The following is a 16,607-nucleotide window of genomic DNA, read 5'->3' on the forward strand; positions in this document are numbered from 1 at the left end:
AGTTCGCAGAGGCTGCGAACAGCTTCACAGTGCAGCACTCAACCCACTCTGCCACTGGGGAGGTCCGTACTGTAGATCTTTCATAAAAGCAAAGTGGCATAAAGCAAACTCTAAAAAAACAGAAAAAAACATATCAGATTCTTTAATAGGCACCTGGAAAAAAAAGGTGTAATAAGACACAGGAGATACACTTGAGAAACACCATCCAGTGGGAATTATGGGGATGGGCCATGTATATGATTATGATGTGGCATTGTAAAAGCTGAAGAGATATGCACACATAAGACACTGGGAACCCAGAGGAAAAGGAGACCTATGTGGTTGTTCCCCCGCTCAGAGAAGACTTCACAGATGAAGGGCTGGAATTTCAGTCGTGGATTAACCTTTATTAGGTAGCCAGGTGGAGAACAGAATTCTTCATAAAAATGACAAAAATAAGCAAAGGGTGCAAGCCAAAGAATTGCGGGCAATTCCTTGTGGCTGATATTGATTTTGTTTCCATTTTGTATTTGGGAGCAAGGACTAGAGGTGAGTGATGAAAGCAAAGTTTAAAAATTTAGTGTTTAAACCAATGTTTTTATATCTGTGTCCTCTGAAATAAATAAGGGACAATGAGATAGGGGATTTCTATTCTAATAGGACAGACAGCCTACTCTTGTCTCCCACATATGAATAAAAATTCTGAAGCTAAAACTGATCAGCAAACTTTACTCAAATTCGGAACTATGCACTGTGATCTGTGACAACCATGTCAGTGACTTAGTTATTGTTTTCCTACTACAGCTTTTTCTTATGTTTGCAGGTGATTAAGTTGAAAGCAGAGTTTCTAGACCTGGAGGAAAGTCCAGGATTTCTTATTTCTAATTTCTTATTTCTAATTTCTTGAAGAAATTATCAAAAAAAGAAGGCATACCAAATAAGGACCCCCAGATTGTAATTTTTCAAAGGTTTCACCTGAAAATCTATATGTTAAATGTCTACAAGCAAGCATTAACATTTACAGTCACTTCTCCCACATCAGTCCAAACCATCAAATACCCTTGACAATTTGACAAAATTATGTGTTTTGAAATCACAAGCAGAATATTTATTTAATATTAAATACTAAAGCCAATGTACTATTATAGGCTAAGGTATGCTTCAACAATAAATAGCTCTCACATTTGGTTTTAAAAAAATCAAGTTTTTCTTTTTCTTCCTCATAAAAATTTCACTGTAGTTCTGGGTGATTCTCAGGGAGACCAAGTGACTCAGCAGTCTAGAGGCTGACTAATGCTTTTCTCTCCCATTACTTTACTGTCAGGGACACACACACATCATTCTTCTATGAGGTAGAAACAGAAGAATATTAGAGAATCCAAAGATAACACATATTAATTTAGCCCACTTTTGATCTTTTAGATTTTGTCACATGTTTTCCCTAATTGTATGGGGAGCTGAGAAGTGAATTTTTTCTGAGTTCTTGGAAGAGGAAAATCATATGATGAACTCTATCATTACCTTAGTCCATAATGGAACAATTATTGAACATGGCATAATGAACATCATCTTTCAATCCTGACACTGTTTCTCTCTGCATTTTGATCTAAATTTGATCCCCTTTATGATCTGAGGCTAAAATGAAATGACCTTGCTTCCTTCTTGCCAAATTTCTCCCTCATAGGTCATGATATAAAGTAGGATATTCACGAATACCATCAAACAGCATCAACCAACATATCATGTAAATGTGGGTTCTGGGACTGACATGTCAATTGTGAAGCAGGTGCCGAATATATAATTTTGAATGAATTTTGGATGGAGCAGATTGTTCTTGGAAACATTCTTCAAGTTCAGGCACTATAATTGATATAATTTCTAGTGACTTAGATATCTGCTCTGTATTAGTTTTTAGCAGAGTCCACTGACTATGGGAAACTGAAAACCCCATCTGCACTCTCTGGGTCCAATCTTTCCTCAGTATATTTCCAGGTAAGGTCACCAACAAAAGGGAAGGTTAAAATCATCACTCAAGAGGATAGAGTAGTTTGTGAATTACTACATACATAAGATACCTAATAATATCCTTGTCCCTTCCTCAGTAGCTATAGTTTATTAACAGATCTCTCTATGTTTCTTTGAATTTTCTCTTTAAGGAATTGAAGTTTTGAAGTACTATTTTTAACCATTTCCCCCCACACTTCTTGATTTATATGTCATAACATTCAGGGAATTTCTGTCTTTGGATATTGTTATAATTTTGAAAACCAAAAAAATGATATTTCACTTTATGGAAGGTCGTACATTTTTATGTCACTGTTGGAAAAGAAAATTAGGATGAAATTTTGGTGTGGATCATCCATGGATCCTTGAGGATATGTATGAGTTTTCTAAGTAGGAGTTTAGATAGACTTCCTATACTGATGATTCTGTTTCATTGAGCACCTTTGGGGAAGTTACATTCATAACCTATTAATGGGTAATGAATAGAAATATTGTCCTTGATAGTGTAAGTTCTGCTGTATGTTTCACCTGGTGAACAGCTAGCCAAAATCAGAGAAGGATGTGTATGTGTGTGTGTGTGTGTGTGTGTGTGTGTGATGGGGTTGGGGTCAGGAGGAAAAAGACACGACTGAAAACTGTTTGCCTCAAGTAGTAAGAACTGATAAAAACAAATGCTAATGAATTATGGGTGAATAGAAAGAAAAATCTTTGCTGTTGTAGATGGCAAGTCCAGCTTTTACTTTCTGTTTTTGTGAATCAAATTGTTTATTACCTGGTTGACATAGGCTAAACTCTTAGACACCTCTCTCTCATTTAAAAAAATTGAAGTCTCTTTGTTCTCGGTTTGAGAAGGGATTTCCCTTCCTTTCTTTGGTTGGTCAATTTCTCTGTGTCTCTGTGGGGTTGAACCACGACTGTGACTCCAGTAGCACTGTCACACATGTGCAGAGATGAGGGACAGACATGAGAGCAGATTGTCCTAGGCGGCTACTTTTCTGTTGACTTGGACACAATCCTGGGGGAGGGGGAGGGAGTCATTTTATGTAATTTCCTCTTTTTAAATCTTAAAAGTTTCTGGGACAGCAGGCAAGGACTTGGCAATGTGCTGGTAATATGTTTTAGCCAGGATGATCTTCAGAAATATGCTTGAGAATTATTAACTCGTCTGGGCATAATTTTGCAGTATTTACTGTCTGTTCCTCTGAGTCATTGCACAATCTGTACTGTCCCTGGGATATTTAGACCTTCCTGGCCTAGTCTATTTTGTCATGTAATGATATATAAAGATACAACCATTCTTAAAGTGCAAGCTTGTACCCTGTCGAAGTGTGACCTCTTTAAGTTAATTTTTATGCATCAAAGCTATTTGACATTTACCCAAACAAATTCAAGTCTCTTGGAGAGTGTTTTTTTTTTTTTTTTCTTTTTCTTTTTTTAATGACAAAAGCACTGTTGATCTGACAGCTTGCTCTCCAGGGAAGAGATACTTTGGGTAGCTTTAAAGCCTTAATGCTTCCAAAGTCCTTTTCTACCACCAGTCCCAAAGCAGTGTGTCTGGAGCCGGGGCAATGCAGCTTGCCATGGTGGCAGCTGGGAGTTTGACAGTGTTATGAAGAATTACAACTGTTGATCAGTGAATTGTTACAGTGTTGATGACAGCGTTGCAAATTAATTCTGAAATTAACTGAGGGGACATGAAGAGGTCCCACTGCTTATCTGAGAGAAGGAGGGCAGAGTTAAATTTACCAGTGGAGCTGAGTGAGGAACACATTAAAAAAATTGTGCCTAGTAATCAAGGTGGCAGGTACAATTTCCACAGTCTTGGGGAGAGGCATTCGCCTAAGGAAAATTGGTGGCTGAAAGATACATGTGAAAGAGTTATGACTGAATGTTTTCAGTACTTTGTTATTTTAGAAATGATTTATTGAACTCATTGCATCTTAGAAAGGAAGAATTAATAGGTTGCTATTTTCCTTCTGTTTCAAAATTAACCCAATATTTTACAAAATTGAAATACTTTTTTAGAGTTTCTCTTATTCCTCCTGACTCCCTCAACAGTTCTGTCATGGGTTTTTTGTTTTGTTTGTTTTTTGTTGCAGCTGAAAGTACCAGCTAGTGCTCAGTGCTATTTTAGCTACGTGTGCAGAATGCCGTGTACCTGAAACCAGAGGTATCCTTCACCAGTTTGTAGTAGCCATTAACATATGCTTTTCCCAAGGTTTCATGTACTTATTCTGAGCATGTGCCTTTTACAATGCAGAACACAAGAGACTTGTTTTGTAAGATTAATGAAGGTCACCAAAATTCTCAAAAGTATTCTGATAATTAAGGCTTTGTTTATCAAAAACAAGTTATATTAAGAGCAAAAAGATTCATGGTAATTATTCATAATCTTAACAATTCAAGTGTAGCCACCTCATTTGTGCATTTAATTCTTCTTGTTAATGTTTTGCATAAATCTGCATAATTACTTGAGTTGCCTGTTGTAATTTTGACAGCTACTCAGTTCATGTGCACTAAAGTATATCAAAAGCTTGATGTGGTGAATATTTATAATTTTACGTATGTTCTTGGGATAATATTTTTTCAACAATATTTTTAGTTTTTATAAAATCGACACGGTATACTTGGAAACTTTGCCAAACGTAGCTCTCTAAAATAGAGAGCTCATGAGGGAAATAAACTTACATTTAAAGGTATGGAACCTACCCTGGGAAAATTTTTTTCAATAACCCAGATGATTTATGCTTGTCTTGAACTATTTTTCTCTCCTGATTTCTCTCTATTTCTCTCTTATATGCACATCACACAAATACACACAAAAACCTCATATTATGTTTTTTATAGAAGTCTTAAAACTAGGGAAACCAAGTTTTTCTTTGTAAGTTTGTTTCTGTAATTATTGTGCAGGAATAAGAATAACCATTCCTGCTTGACTAGTATTCTTGCCTATGGATTATAGTAATAATATATTAAATAAATAAAGCCAAGAACAACAACTTGTATTGCCACCTGAATTCTGTATGGGACAGGGAGGAAGTTGGGATTTTTTTTTTTTTTATAACTATTGAAGTGATGGGAAATGTTTGATACAATGGGCATTTCTTAGCAGGAGGATTTTCCAGATAATATGAGATGTTCAAGAAATAGCCAGCCCTAATCAATGCAGTCACAGGGAAATAATAGTAGTAAGAGAAACCCATCAATAAAATGATATTACGCTTCTTCCAAACTCCTGGCAGGGAAAAGATTTTATGGATTGAGAAAATTCTAACCTCTTCCAGATAAATGGAAGCAGGCATGATTTCAGAGTGATAGCAGATGTTGCAGTTGTTTGTAAATATCCCTGTGCTTGTGAAATATTGAGACATTTCAAGCTTAGATCTTAGAAGAAATTTTATTGTTTTTTGCTCAGATATACTTGGGGGAGTTTCATCAGTCACTTGAAGTTGTATAATTGATTGTGCTGATATCAGAATTGAAATAAGATATTAAAACAAGGTAAGCTTGAAATTCTTGTCACCGGCATCCTCACAGATCATTTTAAGTAATCTGAGGTTTTGTTTTTGATGAAAACAATGTGGTTTCTTCAGATTGCCCTAAATTGAAGACTAATTCTTTGGTTTAAAAAATATTGAAACTGCTAAGACTTCATGATGTATTTTATAACATATGTAGACATTACTAAATAGGTGATAGCATTGTTTCAAAGTCAATTTAATATTTTACCCAATGTTTTTAAATAATGTTCTAACAATTGCTGTGCAACCATATCTGTTAGGCATATGTTGGCATGTGGACCTGTAACACTTTTTCTAAAACAAAATACAAATTTATTGCCTTTTCAGTATTGAATAAATGCCAGTAATTCTGAGGTATTATAATAACTTAAATGAGGAAATCAAAAAAAGGAAATGATTGCTTAAGATTATAAAGATCTTATTTGTTAGAATTAGAATGCATGTGTGATAGACATCTGCATTCCAAATAAATTGCCCCAGCAATCTATTAACAGAGTTTTGTGGTTTTTGCCTTTTAAATGCTTTTCAATGCATTGGGAGACCGTTCAATTTCAGAGGATACTGGGGAGGAGGAGGAGTAGCAAAGGCACTACTCTGGGATTATTTTGCAAAATAGGGATTCTGAAGGTGACCAAACGTCAGAGAAATTGGGAATCTTTCCCTAAATGTAGGTATTTTTGTACATTTGTGATAGGCAAGTGTGCACACTTGCAAGTTGTGTATACATGCACATGAGATTAATCAAAGTTAAAAGTGTGGTTGTGCGCTTATATTTTCCACTTTAATGAATACTCAGATATAGTTAAAAAATTAAAAGGTGGATATTTAATTGTAGCTGTACATTCCATGTATGTTGCACACAGTAGGAAATGAACATAAAACCAGTGACAAAGCCTCAACATTGCAGCTATATGCATTAATTAAAAGAAGTTTGTTAAACTAAATTTGAAAAAAAACTTCTTTAATTGTGTTTACCCAAAAGCCTTTTCTTCCTAATTTAAATAGCATAAACATCTGGACTAAAGCAATATTAGAATCATGGCAGTAGTCAAGCAAATCTTGTGGAAAATAATGAAATTAGATCCCTGGTGTTGTGACAGAGTAAGGGCAGGATACATCAGTTCGATGTTAATAAAATTTCCATGAATGACTGAATACAATTAAGAAATTGTCAGTTGCGGCAATGAACTTTTGTAGCTCATAGATGTTTGCATCATTTGATTATGCTGGCAATTTAAAATTGTTTGTTAGTGTCTGTGTTGGGATATTAATTATGACCTTTATTACAGCCCACAATTAAACTAGTCATATAGCAACAAGCACATACTGAAGGGTCTGAACTATTTAGAAAGGGTCCACTGTGTTTGGGCCACCAGTGCCCTTTCAAACTGGAAATGATTTTTAAAAGATGCAGTAGCTGAGAAACTACAACAACTGGGATGAGTAAGCCCTTTAATACAAGAATTTCTTTTTAATAGTGTTTTAACAGTTTTAATTGCTCACAACATCTGTAAAACTGGAAAAAAGCATTTTTAACTGTGACTCCAAGATAAGCTTTCCCTGTTTCAGGAAGAGAAAACAATTATTCATTGGTTAATTAGCTGTAAACAACTTTTAAAAGACACATCCATTATATATGTAATTATTTGAAAAAAGGCTTTAATGTTATTTGTACTAATGCATAATTATTAGTGCTTACTAAAAGGATTAACGGTTCTTAGATGACCACTATTATTGAGGAGATTGAGGAGTCTCACAGTGAGAAATGAGATTACCATCAGGAAGGAATGTGTTAGGATGAATCGGATAGGAATGTTTTGGCTTTGTTTTGTTTATTCTTTTTTGCACTCTTTGGTAGAGGTAATGTAAAAATCCTATTACACTTTCACAATGTGTTTCAAACTCCAGGAATGATAGTTTTTCATCTTTATTTTTATGACACATAAAGAAAATGTCTCACCAGACAAGAATATATACTTATGTTACTTTGGTGCTATGATTTACTTGCTTGTTTATTTATTTAAAAAATCAACAGTACATCTTATTTTAAACCCGGGTTGTTAAAAGTAGTCACTGATAAAACTATGAGTGACTTATAGTCATTTGAGCTGATGGCAGCCTTTGTGTTATATTTTTCACATCATGCACCTTGTTCTCCATGTCATGTTTGATAATTCAGAACCAGTGGTAGAAATTAAGCACGGTAAAAACAAAATAGTTTGCCTGATGTTTGGATTTCAGTTGATGGAGGTGTACAGTGAATTGGGTTCAAACAGAATAACTCGAACATTCCAAAGTCATGTAGTTTGGCATTGGCTTTCTCCCCTCTTTCTTTTAAACTTCCTTTTTCCATTACATTTCATTGTTATCTGATGCCATTATTAAAGAGTCAAAGTTGTGCATTTCATTGTGCAGAGATGTTGATAAAGACATTACCTGTCCTGGGGGCAAACTGAGGGCTTTTCTAATTGTTGCTACTGAATATTATATTTAACTCCACTTAGGCGGTCCAAAGTCTTGGTGTGGGCTTTCTTACCACAGTGGTCTGGACTTAATTCCACTCAAGAGCCCTCTATTTAAGGAAGAATTGAAGTTTCGGGGTTCTGGTTGCAGGATGCACAAACCTAAATTTCCCAGCCTGCCAGTTAGAAATCTTAATAGTGGTGACTTCTTTATTGCTCCTTAAGACAGAGAAGTTAAATATTTCCTGGAGGGAGGCCACTGAAGATGAAACCTTGCCCGGAGCACCGCATGCACAGGAAATCTCTTGGATTTCTCAATAATACAGTCAGTCTTTGCTTTAATGTCCGTGGCCAAATTTTCTGCTCTGAGCTGAGAACGTGAGTTAGTGTCATCGTGAGTCACTCCAGCCTCTTGTGGAGAGCAATCATAATTTAAGCTTGGAAGTTTTGTGCCATTTGTCATAGATTTGCTATTTCTAGACATTGGAGTTTTTTCGTCTCGGGTGATGGGGAGGAAACCTGTTTGGGTGGTCATGTTGGCCAAAAGATCTAAGCCAGATCCTGTCATGGCTTGAGAGACCTTACTCATAACATTATTCAATGACCATTGAGCTTTGAGTGTACATGATCAATCTGCTGGGTTATCCAAATCTTCCTCTTGTGTGTCCTAAATATTTCAAAGAGGGGAGGATGTCAAGAAAATTCTCTCATACAAACTATTTATTGCTTGTATTTTTTTTTTTATTACAAATTCAAAGACAGGGACTTTGGATTGGAGAGGTTTTAAATGGATACAGTTAGCACTGTTATTTTCTTAGTTTACAGGGAAATTATTACGTTTTTAGGGATTTGTGAATTTAAGCAAGATCATTACTTCGAACGTTGGGGTCTTGCAAATGGGAGGCCTTGTTGCTCAATTTACTAATTTATTTTGTGATCTGTGACTAAACTGTGTAAAAATGCAAATAGTATAAGGCCCTTTCCATTTTATCACCAGATCAGTTTACTGAAGGGAGGATCAGAGTCACTAAACACTCCAACACTCTTGTGATTCCTAAGTAGTTGGGCATTAAAAGCAGCTAAAGTGAAAACTATGGGAAAATTGCAGCACTTCACACAGGGAGGTTTAAATGAAATCTAGTTATTTATTTTAGGTTTAAAATGAAGAGTCTCCCACTCAGTTTTATTGGCCATTGTGACAGTACAAACAGGTCTGTTCCCATCACAAGCAACAATAGACTGCATTGCTGGGAGGTGGCAAACTTACTTAAAAAGGGAACCATTTGGAAAGGCGGAGTGAATGGTATTGCAAACTTAAAGGGACCCTGTTAATGTCTTTGTATATTATTCGCATACAACTTCTGATTTCTTAAAATAGAAAATCATGTTTTTGATTCTTTTTCTTCTTTGGCATTTTGTAAGGTTCAAATCAGTTTCCTTTAATATTTATGACATTAAAAATAATTCATGAAAATGCTTTTCTTTCCTATGTATATATTTGAATTTTCAATGAACTCAGGTCATCGAGGGAACATTAACAAGGGAAACCTACTGTGATACAACACTTTGTGATATATGTTTAAAAATACTATGGGTCAAGTGAAATTCTAGTGTAATTTAATCAACCTTTAATATGGGATTTATTCTGAAAATCCAGTAGAGGGAGTGTGAAATTCCCACTGGCTGTTTAGAGATTGAAGATGCCTTTAAACAAAAATGATGGGAAATATGTTCTCCATGTAAAGGGATCAACAGCTCAGATTCATCATCTCAACAGTTCATAATATCAAAAGATCTGATGTTGCAGAAAAGTTGATTTGTTTAGCATTGTCTTTCTAAATGTCTCTCCCTAAAAAATTATTTTATTATACTAAGTGATAGAGGTCATTTGTGAATTATGTCAGTTGTAGGATATCTATACATGCAGGTCTGCGATCCCTTACCAAAGTTGCTGAGGCAGATGCATTTCTGTCTTCAGCAATGTTATTTTAGAAAGGCAATATGGTGCATGTACTGCAGATTGCACAATACTTCCAGCTGGGTCTGGGGCAGCACCTTATAATCAAAAACATTCATATTTCTGTATTGCAATGTATGAATATTCACACTGAGTGGGATAAATAAAGATTGGAAAGAATTTCCTTGAAATTAGTTCAGGTCTGGTTTTGCTGCCACAAGAGTTATGAAAACTCTTTCAGAGTTTGTGTTTTCAGAGTTGCAAATGGGGATTGTGGACCAGTATTTCTATACTCATTCAAACATTCCAGTTACTTTTGAGTGTCTTAGTTTAAATTTTTATTTTAATTGGGTCATGATATATTCCTGAAATCACACAAGTAAGTAGATACAAATACAGTGAGAACCTTAATGGTAAAGCCAAGGCTTTGTTTTTAATAAAAAAATCAACAATTATTTATTAACAAATATGAGCCAATCACTGTGTTAGGTGGCGGGAAAGATATACTAGAAGAGTGGAAGCATGGTCTCTCTCTTCGTAGAATTTATGATGAATTTAGGTAAACGAGGTGTTCTTTCCCCCCCTCTCTCTCTCACTCTCACTCATTTTCCTCTCCCTCTCACTCTTTCTCTCTTCTTCTCAGTCACACACACACACACACACACAGACACAAACACACACAGAGACACAAACACACGCACACACACAAGGACTAATATCAAGAGGTATATAAACAATTGTTGAATGGGGTATTCCAAGGAATACATGCTTTAAGTCTGCAGTGGCAAATAGGTTTCAAATCACCTGCCAAATCCTATTGATTGGCAGTGGCTGCTTCTGGTTCTCTACTGAGACTTCTGAGATAAGTTTGAGATTAGCTGCAAGTGTCTCCTTATTGATTGTCAATGCATGCCATGGTGGTGGAGAGGGGAATAGCAACCAACATGCCATCTATATTTACCATCCCTCTATATCTAAGTTGCCAAAATTGAGTAAGATTTTTTTCTCAAGAGGGATTTTTTTTTGCTGTAGTTATTGTACAATTGCTGTTATTATTTTTATTATTATTATTGCTCAATCATTACATATCAATTAAAGATCCCATGTGTTATTTTCAAAAGTTTAAGGGAATATGCATGGGATTACATGCTTATAATTAAAAGTCCCCTTAAATAAATATATCATACGCTGATGTGGTAATTTTATATGAGTATGGGACAGTGAAATTCAATGTAACAAATTATCTTCATATTGAAGTTGTAAATCTCTTCAACTTAAATTTTTTTTTTATCTTTTCAATACGAGTTATAAAAATGTAGTAATGCTAGTTGAATATGACTATCTCTTTAGAGAAATAATCCATAAATAATGCCTTCTTTTGTTTTTTTTAATCTCTCTGTTTCATTTTCGGAGTCCTGTTTACTCTTTCTCTGTTGGACTAGGAAGGCTTTACAATCTTGTTGCTAAGATTGTTTGACTCCTCAGTACACCCTTCTGAAATGTTTATGAAAAGTGCAGGATGTGGGAAAATACCTTATTTGGATGTGATTGTTATGAAATATATATACATATGTGTATGTATATTGTAAATGTGTGTGTGTATAAAGGTGGCAAGAATCCACTAATAGCAAGGATGGCATACCCCAAGTAAGTGCCTCTGCCTCCCATTCTCATATGACCTAATCACAGAAAAATGTGTCAGATTTCTCATAGCTCTGGAGTTTGACCTCTTCCCATAAGAATTGGGTTTTGACATAAGTTTTCTCTAGTTCTGACTGTTACATCTTGAGATCTTATTTTAGAGATTTTTCTCTTGAAATTTCATCTCAGGTTTGGGAAGAAAAAGATTCTTTTGCTCTTGTAAATTATTTCATATTTTGCAGGCCTATGGTAAATTCTGTGGTTATGCAATTTTATATTATTAACCAATTCTGAACTGAATATTTTCAAATGAATTCCAAAGGTTCAGTGTTCCCTGCTGCTTATGTGAAAGGTTAGGTCATCACATTTAAAACATGACAAAATGGAATAATAGAGGAACCACAGGTATCTTTTATTTCTGTGTCTTTGGGAAACAGCAGCAGGGATCAAACAATTTAGCTATGACAGTGCCCTCCTAACCTGCCATGTACCTCCTTGGACATGAGAATGGACAATCCAAGGGTTTGAGAATGTGCTCATCCAAAGTCTTTTGAACATCAAACTGGGCAACATATCTGTACTCAAGGGAAGCTGATTCCTGGCTGGCCACAGAATGGCAATGCAGGCAACCAAATGAAATAGATTATAAAATTTGATTGGTATAACAAATCAAAGTTAAAATGTCCCCTAGTACATTTAATACTGAACTGGGAACTAGTGATCAGATAGTGTGGAATTACGCATATTTTGCCAAAAAAAATATAGAATATTGTTTCATCACAAAAAACTTTTAGAAGGAACAGAAAAAATAAAGCTACAAATCACCAGATAACAACCAACAAATTTATAGTGCCTGCATTACAGGTTTGTTTTAAAAGCAGTGAATACAATAAAATTTACTTTAAATTCTTCCAGTTTGGAGTTTATCAGAAATTTAAACAAAAATTACACTGGACAGTTTTAAACATATGCAAAAACAAGCAAAATATTTTTTAACAAGATAAATATAAGGATTAAATTGATTATGTAGTTAAAGAATAAATCATATAAAATAAAGATTTGTAGTTAAGTATTTAACTTGGTTAAAGGTAAGTGTGTTTATTTTGTCAAATCTCTATAGTATTTAAAAACAGACTCATGAATCTCAAATGATATAACTTGATGAGAGGAATCTGTTAATGCATAGTATGTTAATATATTTCTCTGACATTGGGTTACATATAGTTTTATTGAGTATATTTACTGTTATAGACATGTTTGATGATATGATGATCACACTTTCACTGTTTTAAGTGGGTGTCAACTTAGAATATCTTTACATATAATCACTTATTTGAATGTGTCAAAAAGTATGCAATTGGTGTATCAATAGTGACATTGTGTGTATCAACATCTGTAAAATGTCCTAGCAGCCATGAGGGTGAACCCGAATCTCTCCAAGTACAAGGAGTGTAATTAATTGACTGATGGCCCCAATTGCTGTGCTCTGAAATCCACTTCTAAGTTTATTCCAAAGCCTTGCCTTCTGCATGGCTCAACCAGTAACTGAGGCTCTCAGCCTGTGAAGTCAAGCCTGTTCTTGACAGCTGACTTTGGGCTAACAATTCCCTTTTAACTCACTGAGCCTTCCTAGCAGGCAATCTAGGAAGGTTCTACTCACCTTGTCAGATGTTCAGACTGTATCTTGGCCTGAAGGCTCCCCAAGCCTTTCCTATAATCTCATCTTTGCATCTGCTAGTTTTGGAGGACCACCACTGACATTCTTTTTTTCTTTATTATTCTTTTTGGATTTTAATTATTTGTCAGTCTTACTCTTGTTAACTTCAATAGGCTATAAGTTATAAGGTGCTCTACAAATGTTTAATGAAGTCATGAATGAATAGATGGCACTTTTTTAAAAAAATTTATTTAGTTTGCACAAGAACCGGGGTACAGCCCAGATGCACGGGTGAGAGGATTCACCAGAGACAGAGCGGGGAACAGAACAGGCAGACTAACGAAATATACTGCTGAGGGGAGCAGCGGGTGAGACAGGAGAGGTGTGCCGTGCCATGTGGGACCCTCGCGGGCCAGCCGGGATCGAACCGGTGCTGCAGAGGCTGCAGACAGCTTCACAGTGCAGTGCTCAACCGCCTGTGCCAGCAGGGGAAGCCCTGAATAGATGGCTTTTTGAACAGGATTACAGGTAATGATATTCAAATATGATGTGTTTTTTGTCAACTATGTACTCCAGGTTTTACTCAATCTCTACCCTTAAAAAATGTTTTGACATGTAAGGTTTCAATGATTTTCAAACTGAATACTGCTTGTGACTTACCACTGAAGGACTATTTCATTGTATTTTGGTTGTTGACTGATTATTTATAATTAACACATTTCTGAAACTCCAATTACTATTACTGACTTGGAGACTTTGAGGATAACAAAGGAATTTATAAACATAGTACTTGCCCTCAAGATGGTAATATCTCAGTTGACCAGAGGCAAACATTGCAAACAAGTAACACCAAATTAGCAATTAGGCGGACTAGTGTGTGAGATTTGAGACAAAGAATTTTTTTCACATATAGCCAAGAGCATTCACAGATAAGTGGTCTGCTTGCATGCAGACTCTCTAACTAACTTTCACAGTTTTCTCAATAAAATGAAATGCTGCTTGCTTACTTTGTTTCCCAGACTTACAGTCATTTAAGTAGAATTTTAGAATGCTTGTGTTCTGATTAGAAAGGGCAACGTTAGTCATTTGGCTACCCTGCCTTGCAATTCAAAGTTTGTCTGCCTAGTGGAAATTTTAGCAGTAACATGAAATTTGTTACAACTGCAGAATCTCAGACTTAACCATGAGCTACTCAGCAGTATCTTTACCTTAACTGGTTACTCACCTGCATGTTAAGGTTTGCAAAACAATGCCTTGGAATCTAATATTTAGACTATTGAGTATTGTGTTGGTAGAATGAAGACATACATCGTGGCAGTCCACAAATTACCAGGAATCTTGCCTTGGGTTGCAAGAGTCTCAAATACACATTGGATTCCAAACCTGATGGATTAACATTTCTTGACAAAATTAAAAATTTCTATTTATTTACTTTATATACCCTGTATTTTTTTTAAAGATTTATTTATTTATGCACACAAGAACTGGGGTACAGGCCAGAGGTGTGTGGGGGGTTGAGAGGATTTACCAGACACAGAGTGGGGAACAGAACAGGCGGATTGATTAAAATACACTGCTGAGGGGAGCAGCAGGCTAGTCAGGAGAGGTCTGCTGAGCCATAAGGATATCTCCCTGGCTGGGGCTCGAACTCATGCTGCAGTGGGTATGGGTGGCTTCATAGGTTGCGTCTTAACCCCTTGCGCCATCAGGGAGGCCCCTATACACTGCATTGTTGCCAAAAAGATTCAAGGTGGCTTGTAAAATATATGTAATATAATACTTTAAAGAGAATACAACAACAAAAATGATATTGTTTGAAAACAAAGATAGAGGAAATATGAATAAGAAAAAAAATCCAAGGAGAGATGGGGGGTACTCAAAATCCATTCAGAGAGAACTAGTAGCTATGTCTTTTTTTTTTTTTTGCAATGAAAATATTATTGAAGACAGCGAGCATTATGTTAGTCAATGCCACCTGTATAATATCCTCATGAGAAAACCTTCCAGAATTTAGTGCCAGGAAATCTGACTAATTTGAAGAGCTTCAGTTCTCTATTTATAATAATAATAAACTTTATATAAATTACTATGTTTCTCTGTTTCCTGACTTCCCAGAAAGCACAGGGCCCAAATTTATGACAACTAGGAATACTATTTAAACCTTCACAACTGGAATATTTCTCTTTTCTATTTTGAATACTTAAGTATATGTTCTGTATTGTTACCCACTTCAAATAACTTTTGGAAGGGACTTTTTTTGGTAATGAAAATGACTATTATATCAATGACATAATCAATCAACACAGTTTATTTTCTTTCTGAGTGATATTAATAAGTATGAATGATGACTTTATTGCATCACTAAGAAAAATGGGTTGCAAATTTGCTCTCTCCCAAACTCTGATTCAGTTGGTTCGAGCATTTGGAGCACACCAAGTAGAGAGTGAATTCTAACAGAGAGAAATAACTAAGGAAATAAATAATAATAATATTGGAAGATGTAAGGAAATACAGGAGTGACTATGAAATTTAACAAATTTGGAGGAACTTGGTTACTTGTGTACATTGGGTAGTTATGTACAAAGCTCTGTTAGCATCAGTCTCTGTACATCAGCTTCCACATGTGTTGCCATTTGACACCCCAGTGTGAGGAGATAACTGAATCTGACATTTCCTGTATAAATAGAGGCAGGTCTACCTGCCAGACCATAAACCCAAAAAATGTTTTTTCTCTTGCATAAAGAGGGATTCTTGTGGGTTGCTGTGGCCTTGGTCATGAGAAGTCAGGCTACCTGTGTGTGTGTGTGTGTGTGTGTGTGTGTGTGTGTGTGTTGCGGGGGGTGCATTGCACCATGCCCAGATGCAATACCACTCACTTCAATACTTAACCTTGAAATTAAAGTTCCATCCATTTAAGCCTTTGGGTTTGATTAAATACAGAATATCCAAGCAACATAATATTTTAACTGTTTTCCTTCATTTGGTCTTCAGATGAATGAAATGTTTCTGATAGATTTTGATGTGTAGAGAGAAGATAAAGGATGAGAATATAAAGTTTTGAAGGATAAAAAAGAAGGTGGTGGGGACTCCTTGGTGGTGCAAGGGGTTAAAGTATCAGTATTATGAAACTATCCAGAGCCACTGCAGCCCTAGTTCAATCGCCAGTGAGGGAGCTATCCACATGGCATAGCAGACCTCTCCTGTTTCACCTGCTGCTCCCCCCAGCAGTGTATTTCAGTCAATCTGCCTGTTCCGCTCCCTACTCTGTCTCTGGTGAATCCTCTCAGACCCCCACCTCTGGCCTGTACCCCAGTTCTTGTATGCATAAATCAATAAATCTTAAAAAAAATGATAATTAAAAAAAAGAGGTTGGTGAAGGAAGTTGT

Source organism: Talpa occidentalis, unplaced genomic scaffold (assembly GCF_014898055.3).
Source record: "Talpa occidentalis isolate TD23 unplaced genomic scaffold, MPIMG_talOcc4v2.1 talOcc4.5, whole genome shotgun sequence".
Lineage (NCBI taxonomy): Eukaryota > Metazoa > Chordata > Mammalia > Eulipotyphla > Talpidae > Talpa > Talpa occidentalis.